This window comes from Rhinoraja longicauda, chromosome 1 (genome assembly GCF_053455715.1).
Source record: "Rhinoraja longicauda isolate Sanriku21f chromosome 1, sRhiLon1.1, whole genome shotgun sequence".
NCBI classification, from domain to species: Eukaryota; Metazoa; Chordata; class Chondrichthyes; order Rajiformes; family Arhynchobatidae; genus Rhinoraja; species Rhinoraja longicauda.
Window position 1 is genome coordinate 43398480 of NC_135953.1, and position 17354 is coordinate 43415833.

General features: G+C 41.0%; 1 protein-coding gene across 4 annotated transcripts in view; it reads left to right on the forward strand.

The window, feature by feature from the left end:
- Positions 1–17354, forward strand: part of LOC144592116 (protein unc-13 homolog B-like) — a 344358-nt gene that overhangs the window by 15296 nt on the left and 311708 nt on the right. The gene's annotated exons all lie outside the window — the stretch shown is intronic.

Genomic DNA, 17354 nt, shown 5'->3' on the forward strand with positions numbered 1-17354 from the left:
GAGAGTTTGGCGCAGAATGACCAAAACGAAATACTGTTTCAATAAGGCCATGACAATTTTTTTCACTTGGTTTATGACACTACCTTGTCTCCGTATCCTGTTTTATCAGCAATTGAAGCATTTTTTGTATTCGTTAACATGCAAATCATTTTTTCATAAATGGCTCCTCCAACACTCTCACATACCACCTCAAACGGCAATACAGGTGATATGTTTGAGTTTAGTTTATTGTCACATGCACCAAGGTACAGTGAAAAGCTTTTGTTGCATGCTAACCAGTAGGCAAAAAGACAATACATGACTACAATCAAGCCATCCACAGTGTACATGACAAAGGGAATAACGTGAATATTGTTTAGTTATAGGAATAATATTATAGGAATTGTCATCAAAACCATCCTATTCCAAATTATATAATGACAAAAAGATTATATTTTCTTAAATCAACCATTTTAAAACTAGAATATAACTACAATTTTGTTCTTATGGATCAAAAAACGTGTTACAAAGGTTAAAACAAGCAAACCTTGAAATAAACTATTACAAAATTTATAGAGCACATTAAAAATCCAGTGAATCCTCATGAGGCATGGCATTCAAATGTAACCAAGCTTTGTTCTCAAACTTCAAAAGGATAAGATGACCCAGGAGAGTACAGCTTTGATAATTTCACACAGGTATCCTTTATTTTTCATTACATATTTATATTTTGCTAAAATCGTGCACATTTGATCCCAAAATGTCAACGTTAATAAGGAACCAACTCATAACAATTAGTTCAGTAGAAATAAAAAGCTCATATAGCTGCTGTACACATGTTTGGTGCTCCAACATAAAACAAATGTCTTCCCCATTATTGCATATAATGAAGAGATGTGCAATGAATGAATGAATAAATAAGTTTATTGGCCAAGCATGTGCATATACAAGGTGGGACATTCCATAATAATCTCAGTAGCCCGGGGATAGGAACCAGCTTAAAAAGCCAATCAGAAAACATTGATTGTTCGGTTTTGATGGGTGTCTGTTGATTCCAGCTGGATAGCATGGATATTAGGTTGTGCCGTGACCTCCCCAATTAATAAAGTTGGTACAAGCGACATCAAGAGAGAAAATGCTAGAAATACTTAACAGGCCTGGCCGTGCCCATGGAAAGAAAACTAGAGTCCATATTGCAGGTCGTAGGACCCTGTATCAGAATAGGGAAAGTGAAAGAGCAAGCCAGACAGACTTTTGATTCCACTGGGTCATTCCCTTCCCCCTCTTTTAACTCCGCCGACCCTCGCCTCTCCACCGCCCACCAGCAGGCCGGAGCCGTCGCCTCACTTAAGTTCCAGGCTCAGCACTAGGCCCACATCCACCGTGCTGCAGGCTCCAACACCACATGGTCTGACTCTCCTGGGTCCTACTGCTCCCCTCCACCCCCCCCCCCCTTCCAACAGGACACACCAGTAATGATTCCACTGGGTCTTCCCCTTCCCCCCCTCCCCCCACCCCACAGGACCTCGCCTCAATCTCCGTTCATTCCCCTGCCCTCCTGTGACCCCATACCCACCCTTGTCATGTTTTCACCATACCCCCCTGAACTCCCCCATTCCGACACTGTACGGTCTGTCCTCAGAGGCCTCACCTTCGTTCCCCTCCACCCCCACCTCAACGAGTTCCGGATCCGCAATGACAGAGCTTTTCTTCCGTCACCTTTAACTATGGGAAGGAGTCCTCACCACTCAGTGATCATAAGATCATAAGTGATAGGAATAGAATTAGGCCATTCGGCCCATTAAGTCTACTCCGACAGTCTACTCCGACAGTCTTCTCTGTCTCTCTGTCTCTCTGTCTCTCTGTCTCTCTGTCTCTCTGTCTCTCTGTCTCTCTGTCTCTCTGTCTCTCTGTCTCTCTGTCTCTCTGTCTCTCTGTCTCTCTGTCTCTCTGTCTCTCTGTCTCTCTGTCTCTCTGTCTCTCTGTCTCTCTGTCTCTCTGTCTCTCTGTCTCTCTGTCTCTCTGTCTCTCTGTCTCTCTGTCTCTCTGTCTCTCTGTCTCTCTGTCTCTCTGTCTCTCTGTCTCTCTGTCTCTCTGTCTCTCTGTCTCTCTGTCTCTCTGTCTCTCTGTCTCTCTGTCTCTCTGTCTCTCTGTCTCTCTGTCTCTCTGTCTCTCTGTCTCTCTGTCTCTCTGTCTCTCTGTCTCTCTGTCTCTCTGTCTCTCTGTCTCTCTGTCTCTCTGTCTCTCTGTCTCTCTGTCTCTCTGTCTCTCTGTCTCTCTGTCTCTCTGTCTCTCTGTCTCTCTGTCTCTCTGTCTCTCTGTCTCTCTGTCTCTCTGTCTCTCTGTCTCTCTGTCTCTCTGTCTCTCTGTCTCTCTGTCTCTCTGTCTCTCTGTCTCTCTGTCTCTCTGTCTCTCTGTCTCTCTGTCTCTCTGTCTCTCTGTCTCTCTGTCTCTCTGTCTCTCTGTCTCTCTGTCTCTCTGTCTCTCTGTCTCTCTGTCTCTCTGTCTCTCTGTCCCCCCCCCCCCCCCCCCCATGTTAACAAGACAAAGGAACTAACTATTGACTTCAGGTAGCATGCTCCAGTTAGCATCAATGGTGCTATAGTGGAGATAGTTGAGAGCTTCAAGTTCCTAGATATATCAGCTATTTGACCTGATCCAAACACATTCACGCTATGGCATCAAGCTATGATTTTAATTCCCCTAGTTCCTCAGAATTCGGCATGTCTGAAACAGCTCATCCAACCTCTACAGATGCAACTGTAGAATGATTCCTGTTCGAATGCATCACACCTTGGTATGGCAGCTGCTTTATCTGTAGAGTAAGTCACTAGAGTGGGTCGCCTGGGGCTCAATTGGATTGTACGCCACTCCAAGTGGACGAGTGTGCAGATGTGACTCGGCCTGTAGCAGCATGCAGCTTGGAGGACACCACCAACTTGGCCTGGCCATGCCGACCCTGCAACGCTACCAGGACAACTTGGACTTTAATTTTTAAAAATTGGCGGCAAAACATGCGGACTCTTGTATACTGTTTTAGTGTGCTATTCCTATACGTGTATACACCTAAGATTGTGCTTATGTATAGTAATACCTTTACTGAACTATATGCAAAAAAGAAATTGCACTGTACCAAGGTACATATGACGGTAAATTACCATTGACAGTGTTATGGAAGCAGCCAGACTATCTTAAACCAGCCTCTTCTCTCCACCCAACCCCCATTGACTCTATCAACACCTCTTGCTGTCTCAGGAAAGCAGCCGATGTAATCAAGGACACTCACAACTGGGTCATTTCCTCGTCTCCCCTTTTCCTTCGGGCAGAAGATAGAAAATGTACATCAGATTCAGGAATAAAAATACGTTTTACCCTCTGTTAAAAGGTTTTCCAGAAAAGGTTCTCCTTTGACTCCTCCCATTTCCTCCAAATCCGAGGCATAGCTATGGGCATTCGCATGGGCCCTAGCTATGCCTGCCTTTTTGTAGGGTATGTCGAACAATCCCTGTTCCAGGCGCACACTGACCCTATCCCCGAACTCTACCTCCGCTACATTAACGACTGCATTGGTACCCATGCCGAACTCACTGACTTCATAAATTTCACCACTAATTTCCATCCTGCTCTTAAATATACCTGGACTATCTCCGACATCTCCCTACCGTGATAAAAGGCCGAAACACCCAGTGACGTTGAGGTACACAACTGAAGATGTGTCTGAATGGTAGTAACATTACCTAGTGGTCACCCCCAAGAACAACACCAGTCAATTGTAGTGCAAACCTTAGGGATTGTAACATCTAGTCCTACTAATCAATCAATCAATACTTGTGTTTACATGCTATCCAGTTAAATCACATCATACAAAGTCTTTTGTTCTATCTTGGTACATGATAAACCGATAGAAATACTTTGCCTTTTCTACTGAGTAAAGGAGTTCTCCAAAGTTACTCTAGTCTTGGTCATTGCTCTGCAGTAAGCTAGATGTCTGGAGTTTTGGTTCCAAATTACCATCTCTTTCAATAAAGCAAACAAAAGGATGGAACTTGCATTAAACATCTGCGAGAAACAACCTTAAATTGGTCTTCCCTCTGAACAGCAATGGCATTTTCACGAGGTGCCTCATGTGCTCCCAGGAATACTTAGAGTTCAGTGAAAGTTGCTGCGATCTGTTGCTGAAGTTGTAGCACAGGATGTGATATGGTCACACCATAACCTTTACTTATAAGCCCCCAGTTTTATTTCACCCTGCCCTCTGTAGAATTCTGCTTCAGTACTCGCTTATTTTCTTAATCTTCATGGAAACTGAACTCTCAAACTATCTGTAAATTTGCAGATTGTATTCAGCATTTCTGAAGGTGAGAAAATAATGATAACCATTTCTGAAAACATGGATGTCCATGCTGGCAAACTTAAGTGTGATCTTTGATTTGCTATCAGAGCTAAATTCAGCAGTCATTTGGCATGCAAAATCCAGTTTCTGGACCTGAATCCTAGAAATGACATGATTTGAGTACTGTATATGAACAAATATCAATTGTAAAATCATTGTAATTCATACATTGGCCTGTTATCAGAGATCTTGTTCTAATGCGCAAACTCTTAAATGTGGCGTGGCATTAATTTAAAAATTGCATACTTGCATATAACAGATTTTGGTTATAGCGGATGGACCTGCCAATGTGACCCCCGGCTCGCACCGCCTCCCCGGCCGATTACAGCCCCTGCTCCCAATGCCACCCCAAACTCGCAACGTGCACCAGCAGCCCTTCATGACCCGCTGCACTGTCCAATTCATGTAGCTGTTGTTGCGGTTCACTATGTAGTCCCTGACGACAACACATCGGGCCACCGCCACCGACAGGACACACTCGATCATTGTGGGTGGTCCCTCCTCTCCCATCAACTGCTGCTTCTACATGTCGGCTCATCGTGTTGTCCACTTTCCACTCCACTGCTGTCTCCTCCTCCCATTGCTTTGTCCACGTGGCTTCTTTCCCTCCCTCTACGCCGCCTCCTCTTCCCCCCGGAGTCGCCGACACACTCCACCTTGGAAGTGACAGCGGGTGAGATCGAAGGGAACCCCACAGTGACCGAGCAGGTCTTGTCAGTGGCAGCAGCCTGAAGAAAGCGCTACAGGCCAAAGGCTACAATGTGAGCCACAACAACGGCCCTCTCACCCGACCCTGCTGTCGCTCGTCTTTTGGTTGACTCTTTTAGGAAGAAGATGAGTAGGAATTGTTTTAGTCAGAGGGTGGTGAATCTTGTGGAATTCTTTGCCACAGAAGGCTGTGGAGGCAAAGTCAGTGGATATATTTAAGGCAGAGATAGATAGATTCTTGATTAGTACGGGTGTCAGAGGTTATGGCGAGAAGGCAGGAGAATGGGGTTAGGAGGGACAATAGACAATAGACAATAGGTGCAGGAGTAGGCCATTCAGCCCTTCGAGCCAGCACCGCCATTCAATGCGATCATGGCTGATCACTCAATCAGTACCCCGTTCCTGCCTTCTCCCCATACCCCCTCACTCCGCTATCCTTAAGAGCTCTATCTAGCTCTCTCTTGAAAGCATCCAACGAACTGGCCTCCACTGCCTTCTGAGGCAGAGAATTCCACACCTTCACCACTCTCTGACTGAAAAAGTTCTTCCTCATCTCTGTTCTAAATGGCCTACCCCTTATTCTTAAACTGTGGCCCCTTGTTCTGGACTCCCCCAACATTGGGAACATGTTTCCTGCCTCTAATGTGTCCAATCCCCTAATTATCTTATATGTTTCAATAAGATCCCCCCTCATCCTTCTAAATTCCTGTGTATACAAGCCCAATCGCTCCAGCCTTTCAACATACGACAGTCCCGCCATTCCGGGAATTAACCTAGTGAACCTACGCTGCACGCCCTCCATAGCAATAATATCCTTCCTCAAATTTGGAGACCAAAACTGCACACAGTACTCCAGGTGCGGTCTCACCAGGGCCCGGTACAACTGTAGAAGGACCTCTTTGCTCCTATACTCAACTCCTCTTGTTACGAAGGCCAACATTCCATTGGCTTTCTTCACTGCCTGCTGTAACTGGATGCTTCCTTTCATTGACTGATGCACTAGGACACCCAGATCTCGTTGAACTCCCCCTCCTCCTAACTTGACACCATTCAGATAATAATCTGCCTTTCTATTCTTACTTCCAAAGTGAATAACCTCACACTTATCTAGGGAGAGATAGATCAGCTAGGATTGAATGGCAGAGTAGACTTGATGGGCCAATTGGCCTAATTCTACTCTTATCACTTATGATCTTATAATCATGACTCTGGACCCATTTTAGTGTGATTATTTTTTTCTTTCTTTCTGTGGCCTAATAAAGGACTCCGTTGTATCAAACTGCTTTATCAAAATATGACAGGAATAAAACCAGACAGACGTTGCTCTGCATTAATCGCCAACAAAAGTTTACCCAGCCAATCAGTACTACAAAGTCTTCCTCATTAACATCTGGGTGAAAATCCTGGAACAGTTTCACCATAAGAACTGATTCAATGGTACTTTCAAGGGTACTGTATTTGTAAAATGTACTGACTGTACAGTGAAATTCATTTTTGTGTACAGTTCTGTTAGTATCGCTATACATAAGCACTTGGATGTGTCTTGGATAAGCATCTCAGATGTAGTGTGTGTATAGCAGAGTACGCTGAAACAGTGTACAGATTCGCCAGTTTGGCGCCATTTTCAAGTCCCAGTTTGTAAGTGCAGGGTTTTTGACCTGAAGGCATTGCAGGATTGGCCTGACTATGTGTAGCCGTGGTGTCTTCCACCACTCCTCCACTGCTATCGGCTGCATGTGGGCCACGGACTTGCTATGCGCGCCATGGCTGCTCCAGCGGCAAGGCTTGGCTGGCGCTGAAGCCTTTTCATCTTTATTCGTAGCCGGGCTTCGCCAAAATCACCTCCAAAATGCTTCTTCTACCATTCAATTCTATGATGTTAATTGACAATATAATTTTCTCATTCAGAAGTATACAATGGAAAAACACGCTGTTGTTAGCGATGCTCAGCCACTTTAAAATTGCTCTTTTTCCTACCTTGTTGACACTAAAGTTACAATTCTACATAAAATGATTCATATATAAGCAAAAAATAAAATGCAATGATGGTTGAATAATAACAGTTCAGTCACTTCAAAAGGTTATGTTTTTCAGAAATTTTACAGTAATGTTAATTTATTAGACATTTTCCAGCCACATTTGTAATATTAGACTACATATATTGTACTGATAACTTTGAACCTATCTCCACACAAGATACACTGGATACAGTGAACTGTTTCTAACCCCTTTATTGAATAAGTTTACCACAACTGTCTTGTAGGCAATTGGGAACAGGCATCAAATGGTGGTCTTGTCAGTAATGCAGACATTAACTGGCAAACGTAAGTGAATTAAAAGTACAAATGCAATATAGAATTTATTTGTACTATAACTAATTGAGGAGATGGCCCAATTGCTTATGTAAGTTACATAGTTTGCATGAAATAATTTGATTTTGTGAAGTACTAAAGCTTTGAAATGGTGCTGCAAAATACCAAATCAACAAAAAAATGATTAGTTCTTTATAAAGATTGTGGTGGGCATGTAAGTGAACAGTCGTTATATTTAGCACATTTAGTAATGAAAATAACCTTATTGTATTGACTATATAATGGAATGAACCATAAATGTTTTATCAAAAATGAAACGTTGTGGAATAATGAGGTTTCCGAGGGCAGTAACAGATGTCGGGTAGATAATTAAAGAAGCAGCTGCCAGGTGAGACTGTGCATATACTTGTGCTTATCATGCAGGACACCACCTGGCAGCTCAGTGAATGTTTGCTGCATATAATGGAAAGGGAGAGCTGACCAAACTTGTTTCCTGTGATTCACATTGGAGGAGGAAATGAGGGTTGCCAAGAAAGCAACAGGATGAATTTTTACAAAAAAAATCTTGCCTGGTTCTCCAGTACTTAGGAAGTGGTGTGTCTTTTAGATGAAATCCTGGATGCACCCAATGTAAAATATCATGTTCCACTACAATAGGGGAGCTTGCCTTGGAATTTTGACCAAAACTTATCTCTCAGCCAACATCACTGAAATGAGATTTATCGAGTTTATACCAAACAACCTATACAGGGCCCTGCACAAATTAATAATCTATTTACAAAGTTATACTCGTGACTACATTTAAAAATATTTAATTGTTCTAAATTTCTTTTTAGAATACTTAGTAAATGCAAATCTTTATTAGATGGACCCTAATGAAGACCTGTGTTTCCTTTGCTAGTGTATTAACAGGTTGGAATAAGATAACAATTTGTTTATCCCCATAATCAACATTTTTTATCAACACCAGATTTAATTTCCAATTATTTTAAACCTGAATTGAAGTCCTCAAACTATTCATTGAGCTTTGATTATTAACCCAGGCCTCTTGATTACCAGTCCAGTGTGCTACTAAAGAATTATATTTAATCAGACTGTCGCTGACGACCTTCACTGCCTTTAACCTCATGATCAATGCAAGTCTGGTTATAGCTCCTTCCCAAGATCAACAATCATTACTAGGAGATCCATCAGTTCAATCTATTTGTGCTCCATTTCACAATTTTGTATATTCTCCCATCATTTACATCTGCAAACCTTCCGATGTCGCTACCCATTTTTAAAAATAATATTTTTTCTTGATTGTAGCCATTTCATGTTCACCAAAGTCTTCTTATCCTCTATCCTCACTGGCATGGCATCATATAACAGAGGCAACATTTGTTTACAACAAGCTTGTTTGCCTGGGTGAGGATTTTGTTCTTGCATTTAGAACATTTTGCTTTTCCTCCATTCACTCCTACAACTTGATGTGGTGCAGTAGATAATTGTCGGAGGTCGACCTATATATACTTTATTTTGTGAAATAGATATTTTTGATTTCGGGTTGTGACACCATCCCCCTTGCCATCAACCCCACAAACACACTGCCACAACTGCTGATAAAATCACTTTAAATACAAGTAGTTCCCCAACATTCATAAAGAAGGATTTCTTTCCGTCGAAGATGATGGAATCCTCAACTATGCTTGTTCATTTTCCCCCCACAATTCTCATTTTCATCCCACTTCTTGCAAAATCATATAGGGACTTTGCTTGCTTTCTGCTTCCATGTCCACGAATAATTAATCTAAAAGGAAACTCAAATGTCTTTTACTGGCAGATAAATTGGTAGGAAGAGCAGGGATGGATATGATTAGGGGCCAAAATTGAGACCTACTTCAGAGTGTAGATGGAGGACACGGCTGAGGTATTACATTTGTCATTATCAAGGTGGAATATACTGTCGTGTTCACAATAAATTAGATTGTTGAGGTATTGGATGGGTAAGATTTGATGGAGGGATACGTGAAACCAATCTCTAGAAAAGGTGAGAAAAGGACAAAGTGCTGGAGGAACACAGATGTGGCTTAACTCACTGTGGAGGGAAATGTACAGACGAAGCTTTGGGTTGGGACTCTTCTTCAAACTGGGGAGTCTCTAGAAAAGTTGGCTTGTTCAATTGTGATGTATCCTAGGTTGCTTAGTGAAGTAATGAAAATTGCAGAGATACTGGCTGTAATCTAGTTATCTTTTGAAATGAGGTGGTACTAGAGAACATGCTTTTCAGCTTTGTTTAAAAATTGGGAGCAAAGATAAACTCAGTTACAGCATGAAAATTAGATTAACCTCCAGGGAAGTTTGGAGAATTAATTAACTGATATAAAATTAACAATTACTCTGAAGAGTAGAATTAATGGAAGCCAGCATAGATTTGTGAAAGGCAGACTGTGTTTAGCTAAACTGATTTAAAATATTTTGATATTACAGACAGGGTTGATGAGGGCATTGGAATTAATGTAGTGTGCATGAATTCCCAAATGGTGTTTAAGATAACGCAATAAGTGTCAGTAAGACTAGTCCATGGAATAGAAAGTGGAGTGCTGGCATGAACAAAAAATTGGTTCAGTCTAAAACTAGTTGTGAATGGATAATTGATTTTTGGATTTGTGGATAGTAAATAATGGTGTTCCCCTTGGGCACAATACTTATTCTGGTGTATATTAATGACAGATTGGAGATGATGGGGATTTTTTTAAATTTACTGCTGATGGAAAACTTAATGCATTTCCCTATTCCTGTACTCCAATTGTCTTATTATGAAAGCCAATGTACAATTTGCATTGTTATACCTGCATATTTATTTTCAATAATGTGTGTCCAAGGCCAGCCAGATCTTGTTGCACCTATCCTTCGGTGGATAACCGTTGATTCATCCACATTTTCCTGCATCTGCATTTGCAACTCACTCAATCTGTCCAAATATCACTTGAACTTCTCTGTATCCTCCTCATCGATATTCCCATCCAGATTCGTGTGTGCAAACTTGAAAAATTTGTTTTAAAATTAAAGTCCTTGATAAATGTCATTTAAGTAATCTCCTTTGCCTAAAGTGATCATGTCCCTCAATTCCCTGACTATACAAGTGCCAATACAAAACCCTCTTAAAAAGCTTCTCCTTTAAATTTTGCCCCCCTCTTTGAGTTCTGCAATTTTTGAGTTTTTTTGTGGGTTGTTGACATTTCCATACGAGGATAAAGGTTCTAATTGTGCACCCAATCCATGGCTCTCATAATTTAATATCAGGTCTCTCCTCAATCACTAGCATTCTAGAGAAAACTGTCCCAGTCTGTCCAGCCTCTATTGGGGAACTATGGACTTGGACTCCAAGACCCTTCTGCACCTTAATGCTATCAAGGGTATTTCTATTAATTGTATACTTTCTCCTTACATTTGACCTCCCAAAGTGCAACACTTCATACTTGCTCGGATTAAACTTCATCACTAGCATTAAACCGAAGATAGACACAAAATGCTGGAGTAACTCAGCAGAACAGGCAGCATCTCTGGAGAGAAGGAATGGGTGACGTTTTGGGTTGAGACTCGAAACGTCACCCATTCCTCTCCAGAGATGCTGCTTGCCCCGCTGAGTTACTCCAGCATTTTGCGCCTAATTAACCCATTCTCTTCCAAATAGAAGGAATCCTACCCTGAAGAATCTTTTCCAATAGCTTCCCTACCATTGATGTGAGGCTCACCAGCCTATAATTACCTTGATTCTCTACTTCCCTTCTGAAACAAAGGAACAACTTTAGCTCCTCTCCAGTCCTCCAGGACCTTTTTTTGTGGTTAGAGAAGGTGCACTCAATAAACTGGGATAGATCCCATCAGCCCTAGGGATTAATCCACGTTATTGCTCCTCAACAGCCCCATCACCAACTCCTTGACTTCCAACTGCTCTTATATTTTAGTATTGCCCAAATTGATAATACAGATGTGAAGTACTCGTTTAGTTCCTCCAACTCCACCACACACTGACTCCACCACAAATCCCCTCCTTAATCCTTGAGCGGTCCTACCTTTTTTTGCCTGCCCCTTTTTGTTTTTAATACAGGTTCAAAAAGCCTTGGGATTTTCTTTAATCCAAACTGCCAAAGCCATTTTGTGGCCCCTTTTGGCCCTTCAAATTGCCCATTTGAGTTTAGTTGGTTTAGAGATACAGTGTGGAAACAAGCCCTATGGAAGTCAATTAACCTACAAACCTGCACCTCTTTGGAATGTGGGAGGAAACCGAAGCACATGGAGAAAACCGACATGGTCACAGGAAGAATGTGCAAACTCTTTACACACAACAACCATACTCAGGATCGAACCAGGGTCTGTGAGGCAGCAGCGCTACTGCTGCGCCACTTTGCTGCCCACTAAGTAGTTCTTTCCTACTTGCTTTGTGTTCCTCAAATGCCACATCTGATTTAATCTTCTTGAACCTTTTTTCATTTTTAATCAAATTTACAACTTCTTTGGTCATCCAAGGTTTCTTTACCTTGCAATCATTTCAATCCTCCTTACTGGAATATGCTGTTCTTGACGTTTGATCAACTGGCCTTTAAATGACTCCCACATGTTAGATGCTGACTTACCCAATAACTACGGCTCCCAATTTACTATTCCTAGCTACAGCCTAACAACATTGTAATCTGCCCTGCTCCAATTTAGTATCTTCCTCCCAGGTCCGGATTTACCCCTATTCAAGACAATCTTAAAACATACGGAGTTGCGATCACTATCCCCAAAATGTTTTCCCACTGAAAGACCAGTTACCTGGCCAGGTTTGTTTTACAACACAAGGTCAAGTATGGTGCCTCTTCAAGTTGTTCATTCTTACATTTTGTTCCCTGTCTGCCAAACAATTTTCTATTCATAGTAGACCTGCTTTAATTTTGCGCACTTATTATGAAAGTTTTCTGAAAGTCCAGGTGCAGAGTATCTGATTTCCTCCCCCATCCACTCTAAAATGTTTGAATATTTGCAACATTCCTACAATATCCTTTTGAGGTATATTTCTGCTATTGATCTCCTCATAGAAATCTTTCCATTGATGCAGTGTTATTACCTGGAGAATTTCAAGGAACCATCAAACTGAGGGCCCAATTTCCAGGTCATGCTGATTTTGTTTTTTCCTTACACAGTTCCTCTACTGTCTGCAAATAGAAAGCACTATTTATGAGGCTGGCTATCTTCTAAGTGTTGTCACAGTCGTGTCCTGTGAAAAGCATGGGTAGCAGTGACATCTGTTTTCATGCAAGTGAATACATTTTATTTGCTGCTTCTGATAACTGTAATAGACATGTGAAGTATGAGATCCATCCCATTTTGAATGCAATTCTACTTTGAGCTTAAAGGTTTTCATAAGCTCTTGGAATGTCATCGCTGTAAGATTAAAATATTAGCTTTCGGGGATGAACAACCTACATTCAAACACAAACGACTGGTTCTTCAAAAGTTCCAGTAAATATGTATAACCATTAATGGTTTAAATATCATTCTGCAGTTAAACAAAGCTCAGTTGTCCCACTTATGTCCCCTGCAGAAAATAAATGTTCTTGCATTCCTGTACAGATATTTGTATTTCAGACCATACTGATTGTTCTTTACAGTACCAACACAATATCGTTGGTGATCTACTTTAGAGCTGACAGTCATTTCACATTTTCCCCAGTTTCTTTATTAACACAGCTTTATTAACACTTGAATATTTTCAGTTATAAAACTACGAATTTGGAAAAATCTGAATTTCAAGGTTGGATGAACTGTGATTGTTTTCTCTGGAGTGTCAGAGGTTGAGATCTGATAGAAGCATATAAATTACGAGAGGATAGAGGAGGCAGTCAGAAACTTTTTCCCCAGGATGGAAATATCAAATGGCAGAAGGCATAGCTTTAAGATAAGAGGGACAAAGTTTAAAGGAGGGCACTGGGTGGTGTGTGCCTGGAACTCACTACCAGGGGTGGTTGAGGCAGATACGATAGTGGCATTTAAGAGACTTTTGATAGGCATATGGATATACAGGGAATGGATGGTTATGGATCACATGCAGGCAGAAATAAGGCATCGTGTTCAGCACAGACGTTGTGGGCCAAAGGGCCTGCTCCAGTGCTGTACTGTTCTGTGTTTCATGCTAGCTAACAAATTGTTAAAAGACACTTACTCTTTGACCTAGTTTAAAAAATACATTGGAAACAATAAATGTTACTCCTGTGGTTTATAGGGAGGAGAATATAACTGGATCTAAAGGGGATGATGGAGAGGTGTAAAGCAAGCTATTGAATAAAAGGAAGCTTCTCAATTTTTAAAGATGTACATGATTGGTGATATTGCATGTATTGTGGTACTGTTATTTACCTCATGTATTAAAGATCAGGATTTGGAAAGGAGATAGCTAAATTTGCTGTTACGAAAAAGGTATGCAGGCAACAATTTGCTGTTGCAATGAAATTTGGGAGGCAATGTATTGCATTTTTTTACAATGGCTTATTGTATTTAAAAAAAAAGATACTTCAATTATTAAAGCAACACATATGTTAGATTTTACGTATTGAGGTTATCAGAAATACACAGCTATCCCCACCACCACTGCCCCAGCTCCCATAATTCACCAGTCAATCCAAATGCTACTACTTTATATTTACAACATTAATACTTACAGCTCAGAAATTGCAGCAGATATCAATTTACAGATCACTGTTAGCCTTGAATAGTTTACATTTTTGGCTGAAATTGTACAAGCAATTTTTTAAATGTTAATATTAGACTGTCATTTTCATTATTGATAAAAAATGGATTGATTCCTTTGTTACAGAACCATATGGAGATAAAGTGGTTAGTTAACATTGGTATAAAATGGTATTTCTGGTAAAAATGAAGAGAATATATTTTAAAGTTTTAATTTTGTATAAAATAAATTTAGGGTAGGTATATTTAAGTATTTATCAATCCACAGTTGGATTATTGTATGTTTATATTCATCCAGGGATATTTAAAATCATATTCGCTTTACTTGGAATTAAACATGGTATTAGAGGCACCGTTAATGACACCAAGTAATAGGCAAATAAAAGGCAGTTGTGACACAATCCAAACCAAATCACAATTTATCAGAGAGCTAAACAGTTCTACTGTGAACAAATCAACATAATTTTAACCCAGGGGACCAGTAAAGCTGAAGGTAGAAAGGCATAAATCAGCAATGCATTAAATCTTGTTATAGCACACCAAGCACTTAACCATACACTTGCATTTGATAGGCCATAAGAGTCAAATGGGAACAATTTGTTTTTAAATTGAACAGTGGAAACAAATTGTACAGACGTTGTTGCTGTTTAACAGATGTAAGAGAATGCCTTTTTTGAGGTTGCTTTTGGCTGCACATTGCATAATTTTGGAAGCATGGTCAGTGTTTTTGCCAGGCATCATTTAACTAAAAGAAGCTTGAGAGTTGCTTCTTCTTGTTATCCTTCTCAATAGTATTACCATTACGTGAAACAGGGTGGTGACACCGTCAGCTGTGGATGCCAAGAAATTGGGTACTTTTAAAGAGATTGCTAAGTTGTTGATTTGTAAGGGCTTTGACGGCAGGGGAGTGGGGTTGAGAGGGAAAAATAAATCAGCAATGATTGAAAGGCAGAGTATACCAATCGGCCGAAAGGCTCGATTCTGCTCCTGTGTTTTATGATCTGATGATCTAAATATTACAGAAAATACCAAATGTCGAATTGACAAAATGAAAATCATTGCTTTTGTCTGAAAATTGTAAAGATTGTTTGCGATATAAATTTGTGGGGAGAACATATTTTAGGTTTCAAATATATTAATGTTTTTGTGGTACAAAATACATAAACCTGTTTTTTCCTTAAAAAGGATGTGCCCAAATATTTAGTTACTGGTTGAAGATAACTTTTTGTTCAATAGAAGACTAAAAGGTGTTCTTTTGAGAAGATGATTTGGATTTTATACTTCAACTTCTTAATGAGATGCTTGGACTTTAATATCTGGATTTCCACCAAAATTACTGCCAGCTGTAATCTTGATAGAAATTCTGTTGTTTTGGGGTTATGAGCATAATTCAGTTATAGATGTTTGGAATTATTCAAATATCTGTACAATAGAATAAAAATAAGAGCCACTGAATTATTGAAATTAAGAACAACGGGTTGTAAATGTAAATTTAAGACTATAAGGTTCCAATTAACTGAAAAAACAAGCACTGAATATATATGCAAAAATATAAGGCTGGAGGAATTCCGCGGGTCAGGCAGCGTCTGTGGATGGAATGGATCGATATTTTGGGTTGGGATTCTACTCAGATTAATGGAGTAGGGGGAGAAAGCTGGCAAAGGTGGGGCAGAGGTAAAGCCTGGCAAGTGATAGGTTATTGGGTTTGTTGTTGGCAGATGGGAGGTATAAAACGGCAAAGGTTAGAGGGAAAAAGGTGCCAGATAAGGAAAGAGGAGAAGCGAAATGTCAGGCCAGGGGGAGGGATATGGGTGGACGGGATGGGGGGAAGGGGCAAGAGGAGGGATAATAGGGAGCTCTGGGATGGGAGATGAATGTAGGGAGGAGGAGAAAGGAGCAGGGTGACTAAGGTGTAGGAAAGAACTGCAGATGCTGGTTTAAATCGAAGGTAGACACAAAGTGCTGGAGTAACTCATGCAGCATCTTTGGAGAGAAGGAATGGGTGACATTTTGGGTGGAGGCCCTACTTCAGACTTAGGGTAACTAAGGTGGTGGAAGAAATGCATGCGCACTGGGGTGGAATTGGGGCAGGTGGAAAGAGAACTCTCCATTAACATATAACATATAACAACTACAGCATGGAAACAGGCCTGTCCGGCCCTACCAGTCCACGCCGACCATTCTCCCTGACCTAGTCTCATCTACCTGCACTCAGACCATAACCCTCTAATCCCCTCTTATCCATATACCTATCCAATTTACTCTTAAATAATAAAATCGAGCCAGCCTCCACCACTTCCACCGGAAGCCCATTCCATACAGCCACAACCCTCTGAGTAAAGAAGTTCCCCCTCATGTTACCCCTAAACCTTTGTCCCTCAATTCTGAAGCTATGTCCCCTTGTTGGAATCTTCCCCACTCTCAAAGGGAAAAGCCTACCCACGTCAACTCTGTCCGTCCCTCTCAAAATTTTAAAAACCTCTATCAACTCCCCCCTCAACCTTCTACGCTCCAAAGAATAAAGACCCAACCTGTTCAACCTCTCTCTGTAGCCTAAGTGCTGAAACCCAGGCAACATTCTAGTAAATCTCCTCTGTACCCTCTCCATTTTGTCGACATCCTTCCTATAATTTGGCGACCAGAACTGCACACCATACTCCAGATTTGGCCTCACCAATGCCCTGTACAATTTCAACATTACATCCCAACTTCTATACTCGATGCTCTGATTTATAAAGGCAAGCATACCAAACGCCTTCTTCACCACCCTATCCACATGAGATTCCACCTTCAGGGAACAATGCACAGTTATTCCCAGATCCCTCTGTTCCACTGCATTCCTCAATTCCCTACCATTTACCCTGTACGTCCTATTTTGATTTGTCCTACCAAAATGCAGCACCTCACACTTATCAGCATTAAACTCCATCTGCCATCTTTCAGCCCACCCTTCCAAAAGGCCCAAGTCTCTCTGTAGACTTTGAAAATCTACCTCACTATCAACTACTCCACCTATCTTAGTATCATCTGCATATTTACTAATCCAATTTGCCACACCATCATCCAGATCATTAATGTAAATGACAAACAACAGTGGACCCAACACAGATCCTTGGGGCACTCCACTAGACACTGGCCTCCAACCTGACATACAATTGTCAACCGTTACCCTCTGGTATCTCCCATTCAGCCATTGTTGAATCCATCTTGCAACCTCACTATTAATACCCAACGATTTAACCTTCTTAATC